Source organism: Eulemur rufifrons, chromosome 3, assembly GCF_041146395.1.
Source record: "Eulemur rufifrons isolate Redbay chromosome 3, OSU_ERuf_1, whole genome shotgun sequence".
In the NCBI taxonomy this organism is placed as follows: Eukaryota; Metazoa; Chordata; class Mammalia; order Primates; family Lemuridae; genus Eulemur; species Eulemur rufifrons.
Window position 1 is genome coordinate 2,426,453 of NC_090985.1, and position 25,662 is coordinate 2,452,114.

A 25,662-nucleotide genomic window follows, 5' to 3' on the forward strand; every position below is an offset into this window, starting at 1 on the left:
TCCAAGGTAGCCAAGGCTATAAATAGATTATCAAGTAACAAGGTCAAGGCCACTGGAAATGAGGCGGTCACAGAACTCTAAAACCAATGTGTTAGTGACGGATTCTCCAGCGGGGTGAGGTTCCCAGGGTTATAAGGGGCTTGGGGTGGATGCCATAGTCTTAGATTAATTTTATGGCGAGTAAATGATAGCACCAAGGAGCGATGTGGCTTCATGTGAAAGCGGAGTTTGGCTCAGAATGTGGAAGAGGCAGAGCACCGCGGCGGGGCACACCCTCTCCCGCCAGCTCCGTCACTTGGAGCCCACGGTGGAGCAGTCTGAGCCTTGGGTAGGGCGAGAGGTGGGGTAAGCATGTGGGGGGAGACGGGAGTTTCGGGATATGTCCCCATGACAGCAAGAGCTCCAGGGGGCACGAGGTTCAGGACTGCAAAGATCCACAGTGAAAAGTCAGGGAAGGGAGCCTGGAGAAGAAGCGGGAACACGAGCATATGGAAAAGGGGACCCAAGGGCTCCAATTTCGGATGGTGGCCAGAAACAAATGGAACTAGCAAGCTTCGCGATTATAAAAAGATCAGCGGTTAAATGTTATTTGGGGAGGATCTGAGCTGCTGTGAGCCATTCTCTAGGTGCTCAAGAGGTATTTAACAGGCTGAGTTGCCTCACCGGAACCTTCACGATGGTCTCTCAACTAGGTCTTTAAACCTCCAGCTGCAACTCCCACCTACGTCCAGCCCACATGCTCTCCCCAGAATTACTGTTCTAAATTCTGGATTCAGGACCTATCACCCTCCTGCTTGGAGTACTTTCATCAGCTGCCTGTTATATTAAGGGTAAAGCACAAACACTTTAAACACGTCACGTAAGGCCCAGCACGATCTAGCCCTACGCTACCTACCAGCCTGACCCCTTCCTTCCCGCTCATGCCAGTCACAATGACGACCTTCCCCAGGGAGGGTGGAGTAACGGAGGGGAGTTCAGGCTCCAAAGGCAGTTTGCATGGGTTGGAATCCCCGGTTCATCACATATAGACGGTGTGACCTCGATCTAGTTAATTAACCACACTTAGCACTTGCCACAGTCTGAAAATGAGACGGTAATGATATCTGTCTCAGAAGGTCGTTATAGGATTAAGTGAGTTAATACAGGCAAAGCACTGAGTATGCAATCGATAAATATTAGCGATTGTAGAAAAAGTGTTCACATTTCCGAGATATTACACCCTCGTCTCTCTGCTGGAAATGCCCTTCCCACCGTTCTCATCTCAAAATCCTTATCTTCTCTCAAGTCTCAACTCAAATATCACCACCTCTTTGAAGTTTTGAGAGTTTTTTTTTTCCTGTTGCTATCCTCCAAGTGAAAATTAATCACCGACTTTGTGCTCCCATGAGATTTATCTAGACCCAATTAGAGTGATAATAGCATTGTGCTTGAATTAACTGCTTAATGTGGCTTTACCTAACACAAAGCCAGAGTGGGCTCACCTTTCCACTAAGGACCACAGTCTCTGATTCACACGCAATGAAAAGGAAGTGTATATTCTTAAGCAGAAAGAAAGAAACATGACTTGCTATGTTTTCAAGAAAAAGAATTCTATGCTTTCCTGACTGGCAGTAAGAAATCTAATTCCTGTCTTATTTAAAATCCCTACCTTCCAAGTGTCTGGACAGTGCTTAGCACCTAGTAGGTGCTCAGTAAAGGTCTTTTGGATCAAATGGAATGGAATAGAGCAAGATCGAATGGAATTAAATGTAGCTAGGGTTCAGGGAGATAGAGGTATCCACCACCCAGACACATCAAATCACAAGTCTGACCATCACAAGGTTTAACTGTTCTGCAGAAAAACTCCAAAGTGAACCACTAACAATACAAACAACTAAGATGCATTTTAATGAGCGACAGAAAGCTTATAATATCCCCCTGCCCTAGCCAGCAATATGTCCCTTTTCTTGCCAGTAATATTTTCAATGGAAAAAGTGTCTACAAGTATTTCTAGCTCCCTTTATGTTATTAAAAGTACCAGCGTAACCTAGCAACCACCAAGATACAGATATTAAAACAGACACTTTATAATATATTCCAGTACTTTGCCATCCATTTAGTGTAAATGTCTATGTTCTAACAATTACTCATTTTGTATTTATAAGAATAATTGTATGCCATTTTCCCAATGTCTCTTTCAAGACCCCGTCCCCTCTACTCCCCCTCCCTTCAATATTTTGACGGATCTACTCAGAGATGGAGTGAGGGGGGAAAACAAGTTCGTTTCTAGAAAAAGAAGAAGTGAGCATCAAAAAGGGTACCATGCCGAGACAGTCAGTGGTGTGAAAGAACCCCTGGCCCGGTCCGACCACATAACTCAGACCTCCTCCTTTTCAATCCGGGCAGGCTGCTTTATTAGCAATGGAAGGGCATGGCTTTGGTTGAGAATCTTTGCATCATTATGCAAAGCATTACACAGGCCCTTGTGACAAATGTCTTAGGCCAATTCATAGTCTCCTAATCTTTCAGTCTGGGGATGAGAAATAGGTTCAAACTGGCGTTTAACCAAGCCTCAGGGCAATGGCCTACAGGGTCCTAGAATCGGGGGTTAGAAAGGGTCTCGAGTGTCATCCCAGCCACCCGCTCACATGTCTTTGAGAAGCCCCCGCCCAGTGCTTTGGCCACAGAGACCTCACTGGCAGGATTTGGTGACACAGGAGAAAGGGGATGGGATCTAGGCTGGAGGTGTGGGGGGAAACTTGGAGGCTTTTCTGTGAAAAGCTCGCCTGTGAATGCAAGTCAGGACGCTGGGAGTCAGTCCAGGCACAGAGCAAGTCAAACAAGGTCCTGTTAACCTTCCTCCACTATGGTGGATATCTGTGGACTTTTGTGATTTTTTTAAGAGACACGGTCTCACTCTGTCACTCAGACTGGAGTGCAGTGGCCTCATCACAGCTCACTGCAGCCTCAAACTCCTGGGTTCAAGGGATCCTCCTGCCTCAGCCTCCTGAGTAGCTGGGTCTAGAAGCATATGCCACCACGCCCGGCTAATTTTTAAAAATTTTCTTTGCAAAGAGGGGGTCTCACTATGTTGCCCATGATGGTCTGAAACTCCTGGCCTCGGCAGACTTTTTTGGTTACTGAAGACGGAAAAGCTGGTGACGCCGGAGGAAGGGCCTGTGACAGAGGACGCAAAGCCCAGGCAGGAGGGAGTGTCGTCAGCAAAGTCCACATCCGCTGGAAAAAATCCGAGCGTCTTTTTCCCAGGTATCATCATAAAAAGAAAAATAATTAGAGATCAAGATACATTTCCAATTTTTTTTTTCATTTACTCGACTTTGATTAAGCTATTTCTCTCTGCTACGTGCTGTGCTAAGAACTGAGGACGAAACATAATTTCCCTCCCTCTAGGAGAAGCCGAGAATCGGAAAATCACAGTTGAAATAAGAAGATAAAATCACAGTTGAAATAAGAAGATAAACAAAACAATGAAAGCAAAAGACCGAGAGGAAGGGGGGAGATGCTTAATCTACCCCGCTCGGCAGGACTTCCAAGGGGAGGCGGCCTGTGATGGGGACGAGGAACGAGGTTGATGTTATCAGTAGAAAGGCTGCAGATGGTTTCTGGCCACCTTTTTTTCCCTGCAGTTGAGAAGGATAAAACGAAGGAGCCACATGTAGCTTAAATAAGTCAGTAAGAGCCGAGAACGTGACGTGATTGCCAAAGCAACCCGACAGCGTCTCCTCCTGCGTCTTCTGCATCAGCGTGAAGTGTTTGCTCCATTCTAGGACCACACTGTAAGAGCACAGGGTGATAAGTGATTGACTCCAGAAGAAAGTGACCAGGTGAGAGAATCTGCGGTCATGTCACGCAAGGGATCCCGTGAGGTCAGCCTGGAGCAAAGGGCATGGACGTGATTCTTGGCCCTGGCTGAGCACAGACGTCGCCCTGCCCAAAAGTCACCCAGTGATGCGTTGGTTGGGAGATGGCAGCATCAGGTTCCTTGGCACCAGCTTCCAGTAATTTCCACATTGTTATGGGCTGACGGCCCCACCCAGCCCTACTTCTGCAGGAACCTGAGTCCCTGGATACAGGCGGGGTCAGGACTCCACTTCTGAATTTCTGTAACAGCCCCGTGCTTTGCGCCTCTCCTCCCACGCGCCTGGCCTGTGCCTCCTTCTCCAAACCCTCCTTTCCACCCTGCCCAGTGGGCTCCGCACTGTCCTGGGGCTGCAGGAGACGATGGACCACGAGTGGGAATACGCAGCCGGGCTGAGTGAGGAGATGGCGCAGAGAGTGTGAAATCAAGACTGTTTCTTAGCCCCACACCCCAGGCCTGCAGAACAAATGGGACCCAGCCGCTTCCTGAAAACGCTGCCTGCCAAGCCCGGCGCCGTCTGCCTCGGGCCACAGGCTCAGCGCCGCTCTGCTGATGGCACCGGCTCACGCCCCGGGTAGCGAGTGCTGTCTAGATACCCAGGATGGACGGGAGGGCGTAGGACCAAGTGGGTTTTTACTAGGATTTAAGGTAGAGCAGATAATTCACACTGGAGGCAACATGAGCCACCGTGAACTAGCAGAGTGGCATGTCTGTTGAGCAAAGACAGAGGTCAGCAGCGAAGGCTGGAGAAGAGACAGAACCAAGGGCCGAGAGCTTGACAGTAGTCATATCCTGTTGGATAAAAGCTGGCACTGACTTCGGGGAGATTGTGGAGTGACTGGTACGAGGCCTGGTGGCATCTGCAGCTTCTTCCTGCAAGCCTGGGGCGCACCTGCTTCGGTGGCAGAGCCGGAGGCAGGGCAAGTAACTAACACACACCTGAGAACGCGCATCCTTCTCCACGACGCCGCCAGCCCATCGGCCCCATTTAGCTTCCCCTAACAGTATCTTCCGGAATGACACAAACAATGTGTGTCAATGAGAGTCCTCCTGCCACACATTGTTGCTGTTGCAGCTGTCACCGTCACTGCAGACGGCTCAGGGGATGAATCCTGGAAGGGTCTGAAAGAATCTGGCTGAGAGAGCTTGAAGCTCAGCGTAGGGTCAACAGCGCTGTTTCCTCTCGGACTTACAGTCTGGGGGGCTGAGCTGCCCGGAGATCTCTAACGTGGGTGTGAGTGACGCTAGAGAACTGGGATACAGCCGGAAGGGGGCAACTGAGAGAAGGAGGGACAGTTGAAGGTTCTGGAAATGTCCCTTTAACCTTCTCTGAACCAGAATTCCCTAGAGCAGCGGTTCTCAGACATGCTGAGCCAGAATCGCCCAGAGGGTTTCTGACACGTAGATCTCCAGCCCCACCCTCAGAGGTTCGGACTGGTTGGTCTGGGGATGCGCTTGAACTTTTGCATTTCTAAGAAGATACCCAGTGACTTCTGCTGCTGCTCCTAGCAAAACAGGCTGGCCTGGAGCTCCTTTTCCCAGCACATTTCCTCCAGAGAGCAGAGCTGGACTAGTTACATCGTATCTGCTTTGGTTGGGTTCACCTGGGACAAAGAAGGGTCACAGTGAAAGCAGCAAGAGCAATGACGCCAGCAAACCTGCAGGGCGAGCAGAGATGTGGGATATTGTAAGGACGGCCATTATACAGCCAGCTACCGCTGTGGGCACCTGAGGCTTAATCTTGCTGAAGAACTCTGGGAAGGAGTGGGAACAGGTGGCTCCGTGCTATTCCCATTTGGGAGGGGTCCAGAGAGGGTGTCACGCGGTGACTCCATCAGCCATTCACCGAGGGCTGCGCCGGAGGCCGTTAGTCCCGTAGCGCTGCAGCCTGCCGCGGCTGGCGGAGTCCACGGCTGCGAGGTCTGACGGGACACAGACAGGGTCCCCACGGCATCGGCTACCGTCAGCGCTGGGGAGACAGTGTCATGCGCCATGAGCAGGACTTCCTCCCATGTGCACTCTCCCGCCATCCACTGCATTGCCTCAGGGGTCTGAAAGTTCCCTGGCGTGGAAACTGGGTCAGTGAGTCACTGCGTTGGGTAAACATCGTGAACATCTCCTCCAGGTGAAGCTGCTGTTCCTGGAGGACAGGTCATGTCAGGGGGGAGAGGAACAGTAAGGATGTTTTCAGGGTGTTTTCAGGGAGAGAGGCACCCACAGTCGCCCATCCCTCGTGCCCCATCCAACAGAAGTTCCTGCCTAAAACCTCCACGGGCTCCCCTGCATCTTCTGTGTCAGGGTGTTGGCTCGGCCCCAACCACCTCCCACCCGCACCTGTAAATCCTAACTGCAGACCGCGCACTGTCCCCTTCGGCCACTGCCCAGTGCCTCCTGCTTTTAACGTCCTCCGCAGGCCCTTCCAGACTCGTCTGGCTCAGGCCACTCCGTCCGTTTCTAGCCTCACAGGCTCCTCCACTCACAGTGACGCTGAAGCCACAGCGAGCTGACCTGCAAGTACTCGCATGTCCCAGATAAAGCCCTGTTCCACACGGGAGTCTCGGATCTCTCTCCTCCACCTAGAACACCCGTCCTCACCTTGCCCACCTTCAACATCCACTCTCCAGGAGTTCACAAGTTCAGAACTGGCCGGGCGCGGTGGCTCACACCTGTAATCCTAGTACTCTGGGAGCTCACACCTGTAATCCTAGCACTCTGGGAGGCCCAGGCGGGAGGATCGCTTGAGGTCAGGAGTTCAACACCAGCCTGACACCCCATCTCTATCGAAAAGAAAAAAAAAAAATGGAAAAAAGTAGCTGGACTTGGTGGCACATGCCTGTTGTTCCAGCTACTCCGGAGGCTGAGGCAGGAGGGTCACTTGAGCCCAGGAGTTTGAGGTTGCTGTGAGATAGGATGACATCCTTGGGTGACAGAGGGAGACTCTGTCTCTAAAAAAAAGAAAAAAAACACTGACATTGCCCTATTTTATGGGCTAAGACCACAATTCTCATTTTTACCACATATACCCTGACTGCTTGAGCGTCTTACTTCTCCCAGGTCTGAGGGCAAGGAGCACTTTCAACCTCCCTATGGACAGTGCCACCTAGCGACTGCTGCACACGCGTCCCCCGCAGCCGGGCAGGCTCCGTCTGGTCACGTGAGCTGGCCCGGCTGGTGCTGACAACTGGTGGTGGCAGCAGCCATGTTGGGGACTGCCGGCTTCCTGCAGATGGCTCAGCTTCCCTGTTCCTTTCTATTTTTATTAATGCGCAAGGAGAAATAGCGTCCCCTGTGTTCTATAATTGGAAACGTGACCTACATATTCCTGGCTGCCCTAACCTTTCCTAGAAGGGGCAGAAAAAAAGTAAAATTCAGTGTCAGAAACAACAGCTTTTTTCACCTGTGTCCTCAGCGTCAATACCTCCAGGTTAATTAAGGACAATGAAAGGTGGCTGACTGAAAGCAATGTGGGAAGGAGGCAGAGAAGCTAGGCTCCAGGAGCACGAAGCTTCCCAGCGGGAACTGAGGACCAGGACGCGGGCCGACAGCCGGGTTTGAATAGCTGCAGCTACTTCGCTGCAGTGGGAGCCGCTGCACACAGCTGGGGAAGGGAGGTTGCTGCCGGGTCTGGGACGACGATCCTGCAGTTCCAGTCTAGCCCCTGAGATGCGAAATCCCAGCCACTGCCTGCTCGAGGTGACCCTAAGCAGGTCCTGCAGTGACAAAGCAGGAGGGACACGGTCTTGCAGCTGCTGCGTGGCACTGGACAGGGGAAAGCTCAGACACTGCCCCAGAGAAGTGAGACCCTCTGAGTCTCAGTCCCTCCCCTTAGTCCCTGTTCCTACCTCGATGCTACCGTCTCAGAGGCCTCCTGGCACCTCATCCTCTCTTCCTGTTGGTCTCTGGGGCGGGGGCTCAGTCCCACTCAATCCTGGGGCCAATGAGGACCTGGCCTGGCACCCACAGATGGGGTCTGACCCAGCCCAGGTCCCGGTGTTCCTGGCATGACCTTCAGGTGTTGGAATTTCCCTAGCTGATGCCTTCCTCTGGGGACCCCGAGGCCCCGAGTGGGGTTCATCCTGCTTCCTGGCAGCCCCTGCTCAGACTGGAGCTGGTCTGCAACCAGTCAGAGGGACAGTCCCCTCCAAGTTCCTGCTGGTCGTCGTCTAAGAGAGACATCGAGGCAGGGCCAGACCCTGCCACCAGGACACCCGCCATGAAACCCCACCGAGATGGCCCACTGACCTCTTGGCAACAGCTTTCTTTTATTGTGTATTTCTCTAAAATTCTTACAGACTCCAGTTCAAGGCTTGTTAGGTTCTAAGGCTTAGTCACCTCAGAAACGTCATGTTCTGGGGTTGCTTCCTCTTCAGGGAGGTGGACAGGGTGACATCTGCATCTGCCTCTGCAGTTCCTTACTCCCTGATGGCCCAGAGCCTAGTCCTGTCTGGCTTTAGCCCTGAGACAAAACATAGCCCTGCCATCGGGGCAGGGGGGACCACGGACCTTGGCTGTCAGCTGACTGGTTGAGGACGGAAGAAGCAAAGGGGGGTGGCTCGTGATAGCTATTGCTTCTGTCTGCCGGCCGGGTCTCCGGCTCCTGCGTGCCACTCACAGAACCTTTTTTCCTCAGAGGGTCCCTCCGGCCCCCGCAAGCTTCCAGTAATTCCTGTGGAGCTGCCAGGTAGGTGCCCTCCTCTCCTCCTAGCACACCAGCTGCGCGTGTGACCGCGCGTGGACGTGTCGGGCACCGCAGCCCCCAGCACCACGGCCCAGGGGCCGGTCGAGGAAGCGGCTGGAGACCGTGGCTAGTCCTCCCCACTGCGGGTGGGCTGGGAGTTCCGGGGATTGTCAGCACAAGGCAGGTGACCGTTTTCTCAGCCACCCAGAAAGCTGGTTGGAAGTGAGGACAAACCTAGACAGGGCGGAGGCGGGAGGAGCAGGTGATTCCCGATGCCTTCTCTGTTGTCACAGACCTCCCCCCACTTCTCCCACCGTCTCCCACCACTGCCCACTTGGTTTTCCTGAGCTGGTAAGAAGCGGATCTTTATCGCTTGAGTCTGAAAGTGCCCTGAGTCATATACTAACTCTTTGCTCATTCCTGCTCTTCCCGGGCCGGCAGCCTTCTCCCGTGGGTTTTCTAGGCCTTGATTTCCTTCATGCCACACGATCTCCATTGCTGGCACTTTCTGCCAGCCCCGTTGTGGCTGGGGGTCTTCCAGGTCTTTTAGGTTCCTTTGAGCCTCTTGACGTACATCAAACACACTCACACTCCCAGAGAGAATTACAGTCCGGGGCCATATCCAGTTACACTACCTTTACTTGGGGGCACAGTGTCCGGGCACGCTCGCAGACGGAAGGATGGAGCCCGACCGGCTGAGGACCAGCAAGCCCAGCGCTGCCGAAGAAATGAAGCCCATGTTTCCGGTGTGCCTGCTCCCAACGCAGACCTCGAGAACCAGCGCCCGCCCTCCCTCAGTTCCCTTCCACTCGGGGACTTTATTAGTCCCGAACTAACCCCTGCAAACACCTCCTGTCTGTGCAGCCGCCAGGACAGCGGCCGCGGCATGTCACACGTGCGGATTGTTTGTTCGGCTACCGAATGCCAGCACTTCCGTTTGTCTAAAGCTGCTGTGTGTTGTGAAAGGATCGTGCAGTTTGAAAACCCTAAAATAAAACATTAAATACAATAATTTCACACTTTAATTAGTCCACGAATAAGCACATCTAGTTTAAATGTGTCATTTGGCAAAGCCACAAAGACAAAGGAAAATACCCCTAACGAATAATCTTTTAGCAAGCAGCCCTGAAAAAAGTTTAGCGCTTTTTGGAGCACATCATACAAAATGCCATTTTATTTTTCCATTTTTCCCCGTGTTTCAAGTGGCAGCAGCAATCTGAGGGGCTCACAGTCTTCGTATATAGGTCACTGGCACATTTGCATGTCCTCCCCAGAGTCATTTTCCATGGGATTTTTGCTCTAAAATTTAAACTCTCTTTGGTGAGGCTGCTGTTCAAGTGGGAAAAAATAGACAGCGGCTCCCAAGCTGTGCGAACAATGTTGATTCCATTTCAAAGTGGATTCAGTCCGATGAAAATGACAGGGGTGGCCAGCTCAGCTCCCAAAGTATCCAACAGCCAAAAACTGCGTTTGGGGGGAGGTGGGGACACTGTGGTGTCCGTCACAGTTCACACGCATCTTTCTAGATGAACGGCCAAAGCCATCTCCTCATTTATTGGTTGGCCAATGAGTCTCGGAGATGTTTTCCTGTGATTATTTCCACGCGTTTTCACAGACGCATCCTGCTCCACGCGAGGTGATGCCCAAGAAGAGAATCACAGAGCCTGCCCATCCAGAGAGTCGTGGAGTCCAGGTTCTTCCTCTCCAAAGAAGGATGTCAGATGACTTTCCCAATTCTGTCTTTAGAAATGTATTCGCCTCCCCAGTTACCGAGGCCCTGGCAGAAACTACTTTTGCATTTGCCTTGGTGACTCCGTCTGCTCCCATCCAACAGAGGGTTAATCAGGCAAATTTCCCCGAATGTCCCGTCAATGAACGGGGCGTCCTGACACAATCGGTGGAGGGGCGGAGACACCCTGCCACGTGCTGTGTGCCTTCAGTCTGGCGATGCATCACTGTGCCCGCCTGGGAGACGACACCCGGGGCCATGGGGCGCAGCAGCAGCGGCAGCCAACCCTTGGGAGCAGCGCCAGGCCTCACCTCCCTCCGGGGCCCACTCCCCGTGGGAGAGAACCAACCAGGGCCGGAGCCAATAGTCCCCAGGTACCAATCAGAGTGAAGCTAAGAGTAAAAATGTAGCAGCCCACCTCTGCCACGTGCAGCGCGGGGCCATCCTTGGATGACTTCCTGTTTTGGTTACCTCGTGCACCTGTGTCCCTCCTCCTCTTGGGAACGCACCCTCTGCCGTGTCACTGGGAGGCGGGTGGAGCCCAGGGTGGAATCGCGGCACAGCCCTTTGCTCTCCTCTGGGCTCCTCCCCCGGTGTGTGAGTGGCGAGGTGGGAGCAGAGTCCCAGGAGACGCTCCGGGCATCGCTCGTGGCTCTGGCTTACCTGGCGCAGGACGGGGCGTGCACCTCACAGGTGCTCAGCCCGGGTCGCCTCAGTGGGTGAGTCCCCGGTGGCTGGGAAGTGCCATTTTCTGCATAATCTGTGGTCTCTGGGGCCCGCCAGGGCCACAGACAGTCGGTTCCTGAGTGTCTCCTTCTCGGGATCCCAGTGGACAAACCCAACCTGTCTCTGAGTCACAGACTCATTTACTCAACGCATCTTTACGGAGGCCCCGGGACAGGCGTTGGGGGAGGGAAGATCGCGGCACGACGTGAGAAGGCACATTGCATCGTGCCGACAGAGTCATGTGAGTAGACACCCACGTTCCGGGGTGTTCCGCGCGAGTGCTGTGGAGAAACATGCCTCGTGGTGGGGGGCGCCATGACCCGCTGTTCCCGGGGAAGAGACTCCGGAGGGGTGGGGTGATGGGAGGGGTCCACAGCGCGGGCAGAGCAGGGGGAGCAGGAGAGAGAAAACCACAGGGCCAGTAAGGAATATTAATGACAGGTTTTTTTAGGGGACAATGAATGGAATGTCAGTAAGGCTGGAGAACAGGACGCAGCAGAAGACGAGAGTAAGGGGAAGAGAGAGGCCAGGGCCTGTCAGGGAGCTCCTCCTCTGTGATTCACACATGTGTTTGTTTATTCACTCAACAAACGTTGGTTGAACACATTCCTGGTGCCTCACATCCCTCCGGGCACTGGAAATGCAGCCGTGAGGAAAACACAGTCCCGATTTCACGCGCCTGCGTTCCAGGGCGGGAGAGAAACAGCAAAGGCTGGTGCTGCTGAGAACAGAGCGAGCTGGGCCAGGAAGTGGGAGGGGACGAAGGACGCTATTGTACGCGGGTGCTCAGGATGACAGCTGGGCAGACGCCGGGAGAACGTGGAGAGAGGGGTTGAGCATGGTCATCGCTGGGGCTTGGTGTCCCCAGATCTCAGCTGGGCCCTCAGTCGCGCTAAGCTGTGCCATCACGTGTCACCAGCTGCCTGCGCCACACGCCCCAACAGTCCTCTGACCTTCCCGGGTTGGTGGGCCCCGTTCGGGCCAACCTGCCCTCGCCCACAGCGGGTGACGCCGTTTTCCTCCCGCACAGGGGAGCTCAGGGCCACGGGGACTTGGCTTCCATTTTTGTCCCCACAGCAGCGAGCATCCACTTCTGTTCCCCTGAAAGTCATTCCCTGATCCGCCCATTTGGTGAAGACAGTTGGCCAAATAATTTGCCACGTTGGCCGCACCCCCTACTTATCGAGAATGCTCTGAACCACCTTAACAGTGGGCATCTAACACCTTAAGAATGTTCCGTGTTTAGTACCAATAATGATTTTCTAAACATTAACTGTTCATTATCAACACCCAACTTTCAGCATTTTATATGCACATTTTTCAGTTAATACTGTTGTATTAAGGGTCAATTTGAAAAACCTCTTCAATGTCTTTTTGTTGTTTTGACAAACCTTTTAGCATTTTGAGGATGTTTAATTTCATATTTCTAGGTAATAGATGTGAAATTTGAGGTACAAGCATACAAGCCACTGCAGTATTTTCTTTGAGAATTCTCATTCCCTTTCCCCCGACTTGAAGGGCTTTAATATTTTATGTCTGATTTCTCTGCAAACTACTAACAAGTCAACACAGTCTAATTATTCCTTATTAAAAATGAAACGTTCAACATTTTAGCAACATGTTTTTGGTTAATTCTGATTTCTTTAGCATTTTTCATTTAGTTTATCTTTAAAAATTTAATTGCTAGAAATATATACAAGGCTGACTTGAGGGATTAGCAAAAGAATAATTAAAATGCCGGAAAGCTTTTATTTTTTTATTTTTTTATTATTTTTTTTTTTGAGACAGAGTCTCACTTTGTTGCCCAGGCTAGAGTGAGTGCCGTGGCGTCAGCCTAGCTCACAGCAACCTCAAACTCCTGGGCTCAAGCGATCCTACTGCCTCAGCCTCCCGAGTAGCTGGGACTACAGGCATGCGCCACTATGCCCGGCTAATTTTTTTTCTATATATATATTTTTAGTTGTCCATATAATTTCTTTCTATTTTTAGTAGAGACGGGGGTCTCGCTCTTGCTCAGGCTGGTCTCGAACTCCTGACCTTGAGTGATCCACCCGCCTTGGCCTCCCAGAGTGCTAGGATTACAGGCATGAGCCACCGCGCCCGGCCAATGAGGAAAGCTTTTAAAAATAGAAAAATGCATTCAAAAGCATCAGAAAGAAATCAGAAGTAACAAAGAACTTTTTACATTCGAAATACAGAAGTTACAGAAAAATAGTATTTTAGGCGAAAAATGTTTTATAGCGATTTCTCTCTGGCTAACCTTTCAGAATTGTAGAATTTGCTTCCTAGTTTCTCAGGGGGCAGAAAAATTTTAGATTAGTTCATAATTAGAAAATCTTAGTATGTAATCAGTAGCCCAAAATGAACATTTCTGCCAAAGCTACTAGAACAGTCCTTTCGAGGCTTTTAAACTGTAAAACTACAATTGATAAATATAATAAATTTCATAAGTTGGTCATTTGATGAATCGAATTTCAACAAATTAAGTTTTTGAGAATTAACTTTGGGTCATGTTGCCTGCCACGTTGATTTTGAAAGAGCCAATTCCTTCCACCCTGGGGACTCTGTCCCATGGCCACTTCCTGCCGCCGTGGGTCTCCGGGCGGCGGGACTCCGACCTGTCCAGCCCTGCGGGCACTTCCAGTTGCAGCAGCGTCCTCGCCCGGTCTACGGCTGCCTGCAGACCCGTCGCTCCAGCTTCCCGGGTGAGACGGGATGTGACCGGGATCGTGAGCTGTGCCGACACCTTCGCTGCAGTTGGGCTCACGCCTGTGAATCCTCCCTGCGTCACTCTGTTAGGACGAAGGTCTTTCTATCAGCTGACAGTGCGGCAAGCACTTCCCCTGAAACACTGGCTTCCGTGTGTGAGTGAGTCCCAGGCCCAGGGGTCGTCCCACTCTGACGACACCTAAGTCCTGGCATTCGTGTGTTGAGCACATTACTCTGCATTTTGCTATGGGGCTGTCGTCTCAGGTTTGCAAAAGGAAAACCTGAGGATTTCCCTGAAATTACGCAATCTCTCCCTTCCGTTAGCCCAGTGCTGTAGAGTGACGACACAGGCCAGAGAAACAGCACCAGACTCAGTCAGGAGACCTGAGCGCCACCCGGGACGCCCTCACTGTGTGACGCTGAGCACTCAGTTCCACCTCCCAGACCCCGTCCCCCCACCACACAGGCAGGAGTGGGAGGGGCAGCTCCATGGTCTCCGGCCTCTCCCAGGTCCCCTCTCTGTGATCCCAATAAACCAGGAGTCCTCCCCACCATCACCGGTGTTAACCACTTATCTCACTTTTCCTGCTTCTTGTATTTGAATTTCAAACTAATTACAACCATCCCTATCCCAGAAAAGCCCCCGTCTCAGGACGGGGACAGCAAAGCCGGAGGAGGGGACGTCGGTCATCCTGGGTCCAACAAGGATCCGTTGCTCTGTCTTGAGCAAACCACGGCCTCTGTTCTTCACCTTCTCCTTCATAAAATGGGGGCAATTGTACCCATTCTCTGTACTGGAAAAGGAAAATATGTTTACCAAGAGAGTAAAGCATTTTAAAGTACACATAGCGACTGCTGTCCTTACATAGTCAGGTTTCTCAGCCTCAGGACTGTTGACATTTGGGGCTGGATGACTCTTTGGTGGGAGGTGCTGTCCAGTGGCGTCCCCGGTCTCTGCCAGCTGCGTGCCAAGAGCATCCCACCCCTCCACTATGGCACCCAAAATGCTTCCCGACATTGTCAGATATTACCTGGGGGCAAAAGTGTCCCTACTTGTGGACCACTGTTCTACAATAAACCCAAGATACCAATCTGAAATTTAGGCGAGTGATTTAGTAGATCATGGTAGTGGTTTACATATATTAATGTTCCTTGATTTCTGGAAATTAAGAATTTTCAAGCCGGAGACCAGCACACTGATGGAGATGAAGAGCACAAACAGGAAGGAGAGGAATGCTGCGTCCACACCTACCCTCGGAGCCGTCCCCAGCGGCAGCTGGGCTCCTCTGAGCTTCCATTTCTCCACCTGGAGGATCGCTTGTTGGGAGGATTAAACATGAGGATTTGGGTCCCCAGCCACACAGGGCTCCATAATGGTAGCATTTGCTATGGCAGTGACACCTGTTGGCAAACATTGACATTACCTCTCAGCTCTGCTAGAACTTTCACTGAATGTGATTTACGGAGCAGTTACCGTGTGTGTGCCAGCTACTCTGCTGAGTGCTGGAGATACAAAAATGAACCAAACAAACTTACTTTCCTCACGTTGCTCATTCATTATTCGGGAGGCAAATTAGCCAGTAAGTACTTCCAGTGCAATGGGTCAGTGTGGTAACAGATATATGGGTGTACAGTGGCCCTGAGACAAATGAGTGTGCAACGCTGTCCCGTAGGGATTCCCAGTCTCCCGGAGTGACAGAGTGTGCACTCAAACGGTCTGTACTGTGTGCTTCGTACCACAGCAAGGGGATACAAGGGAGAAACCAACATCGCCTAGAGCATTCAGAGTGCTTTTCAGAGGAGGTAATGTGTAAAGGTAATACAGCTCTTGAGAATAAAGTGCTTAGAGGCTACATTAAAAGTTATTCTTCATATTTCTTGGAAATGTAAAAAAAAGATAAGAAAAAAAATGTCTACCAATGGTAAAGTGTTATTATGAGGACCCACGGGAATGCGAGTGACATTTTACAGTGTACCTCCTCACGGCACAAACGTTCTCGTTCCAGAGTGTCTCAGTTTGGTACATGCGCTGACATCACAAAGCACTGACAAGGTAATGCAGCACTATTGGAATAATGATCACAGCTTAAGTGACTAACCTTTTCAGAGCTTACCTAGCAGTTAGATGTTCCAAAGAAATAAGATCGGATCGCACTAGCTGCCACTTTCCCACACAGGGCACCCTAACCAGGAACAGTGGGTTTCAAGCCACCTCAGGGGTGGTTGACCTCCCCTTGCTCTGCTTACTGTCCTCAGCTGTGCCCTGATCCCTGGTGCCATCAGCTGTGGCTAGCCTGGCGGGGATGGCTTCAGTCAAGGAATTTGGCACAAGCCACGGTGACAAATAAAGATGTGCGTCAGGTCACTGCGGGTGCTCCGAAGTCTAATGTCCTGACTAGCATACAGACCTGTAGCTGCGTGTCACTCTTTATCAGATTACCTACTGTAGCAAATTGCCACAAACTGGGTGAATTAGAACAACAGCATTAATTTATCCTCTCACAGTTCTGGAGGTTTAGAAGCCCCAGCTGTCATCGGGGCCATGGTCTCCCCAGGGGATCCAGGAAGAACAAATTGACTCTGCTCCTGCTGGCTTCTGGCAGTCCTTGGCATTCCTGGGCTTGTGTGACCATGTGACACCAGTCTCAGCCTCCATCTTCACACAGTCCCTTCTCAATGACTCTGTGGGTCCTATTGTCTTCTCATAAGGACACCAGTCTTTGGATTTGGGGCTCACCTGCATCTGGCACGATCTCATCTTGATCCTAAACTAATTCCATCTGCAAAGAGCCTACGTGCACAAAAGGTCAAATTCCGAGGTTCAGAGCAGACGTGAAATCTTGGAGGACACTATTTAACCACTATAAGCTGTAATGTTATTAGATGTTGTGCTTCAAATTATATGTTCAGTCTTTGATACAAGTGTGAGTTTGTTTTAAAAAGATGATTGGTATATTTCACAAGAAAAAAATTAAACAAGCTCCTCTAAAAAGCGGGGGAATGAAGTCTTCAAAGCTATGTCTGTGAAACTGGAGAAGCCCTGGTTACTCTGAGCCTTAAGGATTTGGTAAAATTTCCAAACGGAAGTGTAGGCGGGCCGCATTTCGTAAACAGGGAGCAAAATCAGCTGGTGTGTAAAAGCAGATTTAGTCATCCAAGAAATGAGAGATGAGCGAGAAAACTGTACCTCGAGAGTGGGCCTTGGGCTAAGCAGAAAAAGGAAACTTTCTGGTTGTCATGATTTTTTTTTAAATAACCATTCTTTGTAGATTTTGTACATTGCCAATGTCTTCTCCAAAATTGTGAAGTGTGTTTTAACCTTTACATAATGTCTCTCAATAAGGAGAAGCAGTAAATGTTAATGCAGTAGGAAGTTTCAATCTTTTCCGCTAGTGTTGGTGCTTTCTTTTCGCTTACTTAAGAAATCCTCCCTAATTCCAACATCATGGAAACATTGTTCTGCATTTTATGTTTAACATCTTGTTTTTTATACTGAGGTCTTCAATGGATCTTTTGGTTGATGTTTTTAAGGTATGAGGCAGGGATCTAATTTTATGAATTTGGAAAAATTGACGTAAACATGAATCTGGCGTGGCCCTCCCTTTCATCTCCCTTCATCTTTTCTGGCTTGTAAAACAGTTTTGTAACAGTTTTTTGTCACATGTGGACAAGAGGATATACAAGAGTGTTCGCTGCAATATATCTCACGATGGTAAATGAAACGTCCTTCCAGAATAAAACGAGTAAATAATTGTCAGCACGTTTGTACTGCAGCAAAACTACTGAACTGGGCCACACAGATCCACCAGAAAAACCTCAAAGTTACAGTGTTGAAAGGCAATTAAAAGTTCTAGAATAATATTCTTTGAAACCATTTAGTATGAATAATAACATAAAATGCACAAAATAATTCCATATGCTCAATGTGTAGTAATAGCGTGAAAACGTGCACAGGAATGACAGACGGCAAACTCTGAAACGAACCCTAAGTAGTAAGAAAGGGAAGGGGATCGAGGGTGGGCACGTGAGGACGTCTCTGGTTTAACTCCACCTGCGAGACTTCAATTTCAAAACAAAACAAACAGGAACCTCAGTGACACAGTGTCATGCGACAGAACCGAGTGGTGTCAAGCTGGGTGGGACAGTATGGAACTGAGTTTAGAAAGCTCAGGAGTTTGTTATAGTATTGTCTAGGCAGTGATTCTCAAACTTGGTGACCCAGGGTAAGAAATTATTTCACATTGCCACCCAGCGCGAACACACACACACACACACACACACGCACAACGGAAACAAGTTTCATGTAAAGATACTTACACTTATTAAACTGATGTACCCTGATATTTTCCATTCTATTTTACTGGGGCCTTTTTCTTTAAAAATACTATCTGCTGTTTGAAAACCACTGGTTCACAGTTTTGTGTGTTTGAAATTTTTTTTTTTTTTTTTGAGACAGAGTCTCACTTTGTTGCCCAGGCTAGAGTGAGCGCCGTGGCGTCAGCCTAGCTCACAGCAACCTCAAACTCCTGGGCTCAAGCAATCCTCCTGCCTCAGCCTCCCGAGTAGCTGGGACTACAGGCATGCGCCACTATGCCCGGCTAATTTTTCTATATATATTTTTAGTTGTCCATATAATTTCTTTCTATTTTTAGTAGAGACGGGGTCTCGTTCTTGCTCAGGCTGGTCTCGAACTCCTGACCTTGAGTGATCCACCCGCCTCGGCCTCCCAGAGTGCTAGGATTACAGGCGTGAGCCACCGCGCCCGGCCGTGTTTGAAATATTTTAAAATTAAAACGATACCAGTACTGGCAAATATCTTAATTGGATGAAAGCCCCAGTTTATCTGGAAGGATCACTAATGACGCAGTAATAAAATTCATAGCAAGATGGAGTCACAGGAAAACTTGGTAAGGTGCAATGGCTTTCAAACTATGTTTAGCCATAAAACCCTTTGGACAAACTGGATGTTAATCATATGCAAAGCAAGAGGAAAATGTGACAACCTAAATAACAGCACCAGACTCCTTCTTAGGGAGAGCATTGCCTTTCTTGGCAGACTTCCTAGCACGTGTGGCTGGCGTGGAAGGTGACCCTCTCCCAGGCCTGCCACCAACTGCTTAGAGGCTGAGAGGGGCTGCTCTGCATAACTGAAGGGGGAGAATTTGGACCCGCCAGGGCAGGGCAGTCCACAGGGATGGGATGAGCTGCAGGGCTGGCAGGAAGGAGACCGAGCGCTGGCAAGGTGGCGAAGGCCTGGGAGTGGCAGCATGCACCCCCTCCCCTGCCCAGGGCCGTGCCCAGAAAACTCTGTCAAGCTCACGGATGCCTGGTATGTGGGGTGCTGTTGTTGTTCTTGTTGTTGCAGAAACCAAGGGGCTGTTCGCCTTGTGGGCATGGGTGCGAGGCAGCTAGCGACGGAAAAGGAGTGAGGACAGGACATCCCGTGGAAGGAACTGAATGGGATTACTGACAAGAAAAGGGGAATAAAAAGGGGTAAATCTTGGCTTCTTGAGCAGCCGCGCGGGGCTGAACTGGCTCCAGACACAACGGGCAGCGGGAGCCGCCAGCCCCGCCTCGTGTCCCGCAGGGCTTTGCACAAGTCACACCTCCCAGCCTCTCGGTGCCCCCATAAGCCGTGGGAAGACACACGTTGCTAAAGAAACCGCTGAAACGGGTCAAAGGATACATTCGGTGTCAAGATACCAACAAGACGTCGGTTTAATTTCCGCCTTGTGCCTTCCTGCCAGTTGTTCTCGGGGCACCTGAAAAGCCCCTCACTAGGGAGGGCAAAGCCAGGACGGCCTCATGACCTTCTCGGGCCCTTCCTCCAGGTGACTGAAACCCGAGTGCCAGGCGGAACCGACACGCCCAGTCAGTGGACTCTTCATCCTGTTCTCTTTGTTTCTGGTTTTCCCCAAACTCTGGAGCTCTGAAGGTTAAAAGGGGCTTCTGTTGTCTTGGCTTAGAGAGCGGAGCGGGGAATGCGAACAGGGACCCCGACGAGGACGGTTCCTGACCACGTGGCTCCAGTCCTCTAGGCACGTGCTGTCCCCTGCTGCCCGCTGCAGTGAAAGCTTATGAAGACCCCACCTAAATCAGCATCTCCCAAGAGTCGAATTCACGGCGACACGGCACTAGAAGGCCTCTCCAGGTGCCATTCAAACATCTGTCTCCTTTGCCCCGTCCACAGGAGAACAATTTCTGCCTGTCCCAAGCGCCCACACGAGTGGCTTGTCAACCTTGCGTCTTGACAGCCAAGTCAACTCTGAGCGGTCCTGAATGGCCTGACGTTGTCATCGTTTTCTGTGATCCTGAGCCCTTGGAAACCGTCAGAACACATGACAAGTGTCTGCTAGACTCAGCACGGGAGGCTTCCTGTCCCTGGGTCTCTCTGCTGAGGGCGCTTCACAGCCCACCTGCTCCCAGACCCCCAGCTGCATCCGGAGGGTCCTGAGCGGCGAAGGGGCCGTGGAAGCCATTCCCCGAGAAAGCGCGGCTTCCCACGGAACCTGCATGTGCTCCTGGCTACCGAGAGTCATTCCCGGTGGTTATCATCAGTGCGTGCACGCACAGTGATGATGACAGTCGTCCCTGGTGCGTCTGGCCTCAGGGAAGTGTGGCGGGAAGTTCCTTGGCCGAGGTCTAGAAGTCCTGCGGTGACTGTGGCCGTGTCCCTCCGTCCCCGCGGGATTCGGGATGTGAGCACGGGACGGTGGTGCCTGCGCCCACATGACAGCATCCAGCAAGACAAAGCGCGGGTTCCCCAGCTCTCTGCCCGGCGGAGCCGCCACTGCGCAGTCACAGAAATCCCCTGTGACCCCAACGAGGGGGGGAGGGCGGTGGACCCGTCCTGTAGACGGAGCACATGTGCAGAGGGGACAGGGCTCAGAGCCGACTCCAAGACTTGTTAGCTACGTGACTCTGAGCAGGGCGTCTCTTCGCGCAGTGCCTCAGTGTCCTCCACTGTAACATAGTAACAGCTACCGTGAGCAGTGAGTGATTCTATGTGTCAGGCCCAGAGACGGTCTCCTGACAGCCAGCAAATGCCGCCTCTTGCTACTATGCAGATTTAAACCCAGGGTCGTCACCAGCCTACCAAGATTTAAGGGGTAAGTACGTTGTCCCCACCTCTCAATGGGAGCAGTGCCAAAGAAGTTACAGTTATTTTTAATCTCATTTTTAATTTTTATGTTAATACTACTATTCTAAATTGGAGACCACCCCCGGGGGGTATTCAGAAATGGCTGGAAGCCTTTTGAGCTCTCACTGACTGACCTGTAGTGGCAGAGTCAGGGATGCCGACTGCCCTGCGATAAGCAGGATGCTCCCACATGGGGTATCTTGCCAGAGTGCCAGTGACAAGCCTGCAGAAACACCTGCTGTGCCATTCTCTACCCGTGACGTCATGGATAGCAAGGCATTCTTCACTCCAAGATGAAATAGCCACTTAAATTTTCTTCTGCTATATTTATAATCTGATTACTTTAAATCCTAAATCTTTGATTCATCTGAAATGTAATGAGGTGTATAATGTGTAAGATATATATGCGATGGTTAATTTTATGTGTCAAAATGACTGGGCCACAGTGCCCAAATATGTGGCCAAACATTACTCTGGATGTTTCTATGAAGGTGTTTTTGGATGGGATTAACACTTACATCAGACTTTAAGTAAAGCAGGTTGCCCTCCATGGTGTAGGTGGGCCTCAGCGAATCAGGTGAAGGCTTGACCAGAACAAAAGACTGGCCTTCCGAGCAAGAGGGGATTCCTCAGGAGATGGCCTTTGGGTTTGAACTGCAACATCAGCTCTTTCAGGACTAAAATGCAAAAGCAAATGCAACACAGACAAAAATAAACAGATAGACTTAATTAAACTAAAAGATTTCCACACAACAACAACAACAACAATCAACAGGGTAAACAAGCAAGCTACAGAATGGGAAAAGATATTCTCAAACTATACATCTGAACAAAATGACTGATAACCAGAATCTACAAGGAACTCAAGCAAATCAGCAAGAAAAATACAAACAACTTCATTAAAAAGTGGGAAAAAGATACAAATGGACATTTTCCACTAGAGTTTTATAGTTTATTATTTTTTTATTTCAGAATATTACAGGGGTACAAACGTTTTGGTTACATAAATTGTTTTTTGTACCTTTTGAGTCAAAGTTATAAGTGTGCTCATCACCCAAATAGTGTGCATCGTAGCTGTTAAGTGTGAATTTATCCAACTCCTCCACCCCCATCTCATCTGATTGATTTCCAATGAATGTTATTTCCATATGTGCACATAGGTATTGATTGATTAGCTCCAATTTAATGGTGAGTACATGTGGTGTTTGTTTTTCCATTCTTGTGATACTTCACTTAGAAAAATGGTCTCCAGTTCCATCCAGGTTAATATAAGAGGTATAAGTTCACCATTTTTTTTATGGCTGAGTAGTACTCCATGGTATACATATACTACATTTGGGACTGCAAATTAGTACAGCCTCTTTGGAAAGTAGTATGGAGATACCTCAAAGAACTATAAGTAAAACTACCATTTGATCCAGCAATCCTACTACTGGGTATTTAACCAAAGGAAAAAAAAAAGATATTCACCTGTACTCCAATGTTTATAGCAGCACAATTCACAATTGCAAAGAGGTGGAAACCACCCAAGTGCCCATCAATACATGAGTGGATTATAGCTTACTTTAAATAAATGCAGCATATTTCTTGTTAAATTAATTCCTAGGTATATTTTTTTATTGTTGCTGTTTCAAATGAGAATTTTTCCTTTTTATACTCCAGGTTTTTTTAGTACATGGGAAAGTTATTGATCACTGTAGTTTTATTCTGAAACTAGCTGCCTTACTAAACTCTTTTATTTCAAATACATTTTTAGTTTATTTACTTGGGTCTTCCCAGTAAATTAAAAAATACCATCTAAAAGTAATAATTTTGCCTCTACTTCTTCAATGTCTCTTCTTCTCTCATATTTGTACTACCCTGGCAAAAATACTCATAATAATGTTGAAAAACTGTGTTGCTAATAACATTTTTGTATAGTGGCACTTACTTAAGAAATGTTACTATGGGTAGTAGGTGTTAAACTCTACAAAGCAGTTTACATATCTTATCTTTTTTATCCTTGAAAATAACCTTATGAGGTAGAAGTTACTTAACCTTTCATAGTCTCAGTTTCCTGTCTGCAAAATGGGAATAACAACATACCCACACCATAGTGTTGTTGTAGAGACCAAATTCCTGTAAAATACTAATTCAGTTCCTAACACAGCCGGCTTTCATTGTGGTAGCTATTATCTCACTAATATGATTATCATTTGTAATTGTTTTGTATTTGTTATTTACACTGTTTTACAGGACTATTATTATTTTATCATAATTTTGCAGATGTAAAAATATGAGACCTTGGAGAAATCAAGGTCGCAAACTAGTAAGGGTGGAATTGGGACTTGGGCCCATACATGTTAAACTGCCAAATCTACATTTTTTTCTACTTTTTTTTACTTTGATGGAAATTTTCTAGTGTTTCAATGTTAAACATGATACATAAGTTACCTTTCAATTTCTAGTTAATGAAAAATATTTTACAAGCAATAGTTATCTAATTATATCAATTGTATTTTAGGGTAGTGAGATGATTCTATAGGGTTTTTAAATTTTCTAATCTACCAAGAAAATTAATTTTATGAATAGATTTCCTAATGTTAAACCATCTTTTCATTTCTGAGATAAATTTTACCTAGAAATAGTTATGTTATTCTTTTAATACCTGTTGGAATGCAATTTGTTAATTCACTCCCTTTGATTTATTTTCCTATGTAAGGCAAATTTTATTCTTTTTATTTTTAGATTTTGAATACTTTGTTTTTAAGTGTGTGTCTCTTAAAAAGAACATAAAGTTGAATTCCATTTTTTAGTTGATTTAAGACTATTGTACTATATATTTTAATTTCTATTTTAATAGAAGTGTTCAACCCAATTACATTTATTTTCATAACCGATGTAGGTGGCCTTCCTTCTTCCATCCATATTATATTTTCTTATTTTTATGCTTGTTCATTGTTCCCTTTGCCATATTTTTATTGATTTTTTTCTCATTTGGCAATTTGGAAAAAAGTTTTAAAACTTTACAAGTATATGTATTAAAGTTTATTTTCAGTATACTGACTACAGTGCAGTATAGATTATGACCAGGAAAGTTGAAGAAATTACAATACACAATAACTTTTATGATTTCTCACCCAACCTCTCCTTATTCTACATATCATAATTAAGAATTTTTAAACCCAGATTCTTGATGACAAATTCTTTTTACTATATCGTGAATCTTTTCTTTGAAGAATTACCTGTGAGATTTAAATTCTCTTTTGTAACTACACCTATAAATTATTTAGATTTAATTCATCTTTAAAATATTTTAAGGTTTTCTTCTATTCCCTTTGTACCATGACTTCTCCATGCTTGAGTTCTTTATTTTGATTTATCTCACAGTTGCCTGTTATATATACCTTTAAGTAAAGTTTTCGGGAAGAATATGGGGGCAGTATATTTTCTAAGAGCTCACAAATCTGACAATGTTTTTCTTTTACTTCTACTCATAAACCATAAATTTGGCTGTGAATAGAACCTTTGGATCGCAGCATTTTAAACCCAAAAGCTTATCACCCTCACTCCACTGTTTCCTGTCATTGAAGTATGGCCCCCTCCCACTTTATTTCCATCTTGGCTGTAGCATTTCCTACATTATACAGTGATTTATATCGTCGCATGACGTTCTGCTACTAGACAAGGAGCTCTCGAGGACTGTGACCGTATCTCATTGATCTTTGATTCCCCAAGACCCAGCACCACGCCCGGCCCATTGCGGGTCCCCAACAAGGGTCACTTCAGTTAAAAAATATACGAATGAATGAGCTTCACAAATTATAATGTTCTACATAAATATAAGGGCAAGACCATCGTCAAAGGCTCTTCAGTATATACGAAATCATATAAAATTAGGCTTAACAGCCTTTCTATTAAAGTTAATGTTACTTCAGTTCTGTTTATTGACGAATCGATTTTGCAGAGGAGGCTGACAGAGGCTAAAAGTAGAGTTGAGCCCAAGAAAATACTTTCTCCTGGAACTTTGTTGGTAAAGGTGGTGACTTCTCATTCTGAGGGTTGATAATCAGGAGTGACCGTTTAATCAAGGTTAAGTCAGATTTGGAAACAGCCCAAAAGAAAAGCAACCGTGAGAGAAAGCTGACGTACCACTACAATCGTCTTAAAACACAAGCAAAATGCAGACAATACAAGCCTAGCATAGGACACGGAGAACGTGTGTCAGGAGTAGCCACACATCTGTTCTAAAATAGCATGGAGGAGAGTGGACCAACAAGCTTCAGAGTCCAGCAAACCTGGGCATGAATGCCAGCTAACTAGCTCTGGAGTGTGGTATGTGCCAGAAACTGACCTTGGGTTTTCCGTTAGAGTGAATAGGGTGAGGCATGGAAGGGACTGGGCACAGTACCTGAAAAACTGTAAGCGCACAATTACTGTGAATTCCCGTCCTTGCCACTCATGCATAAATCTGAAATACCGACACAAATCAGTGGATAGTTCAGGCTTAGGAATTTGCCCAGTAGTCATGAGGAGTGTTTTGCACGCCCGTGTAGAGCTAATGCCCATTTAGTGAGTAGTGAAGCATCGCTTGTTCAGGACTTGGCATGTCACCATACAATTTAGATACTTACTAGAATGGATTTTTAAAATATCATCCTTACTGTTTAGTTTATTTACCACATCAGAAGAATTACATACATCAGAGTGGTTTTCAAAAACAGAGGCCCTGAGATCCAAAAGATGTAGATGTGCTTTGAATTCAATACAGTTGAATTAAGAATAAACGTTTAACCGCCCCCTTGCCAAACTCATTATTGTAACAACAAAAAATATTAGTA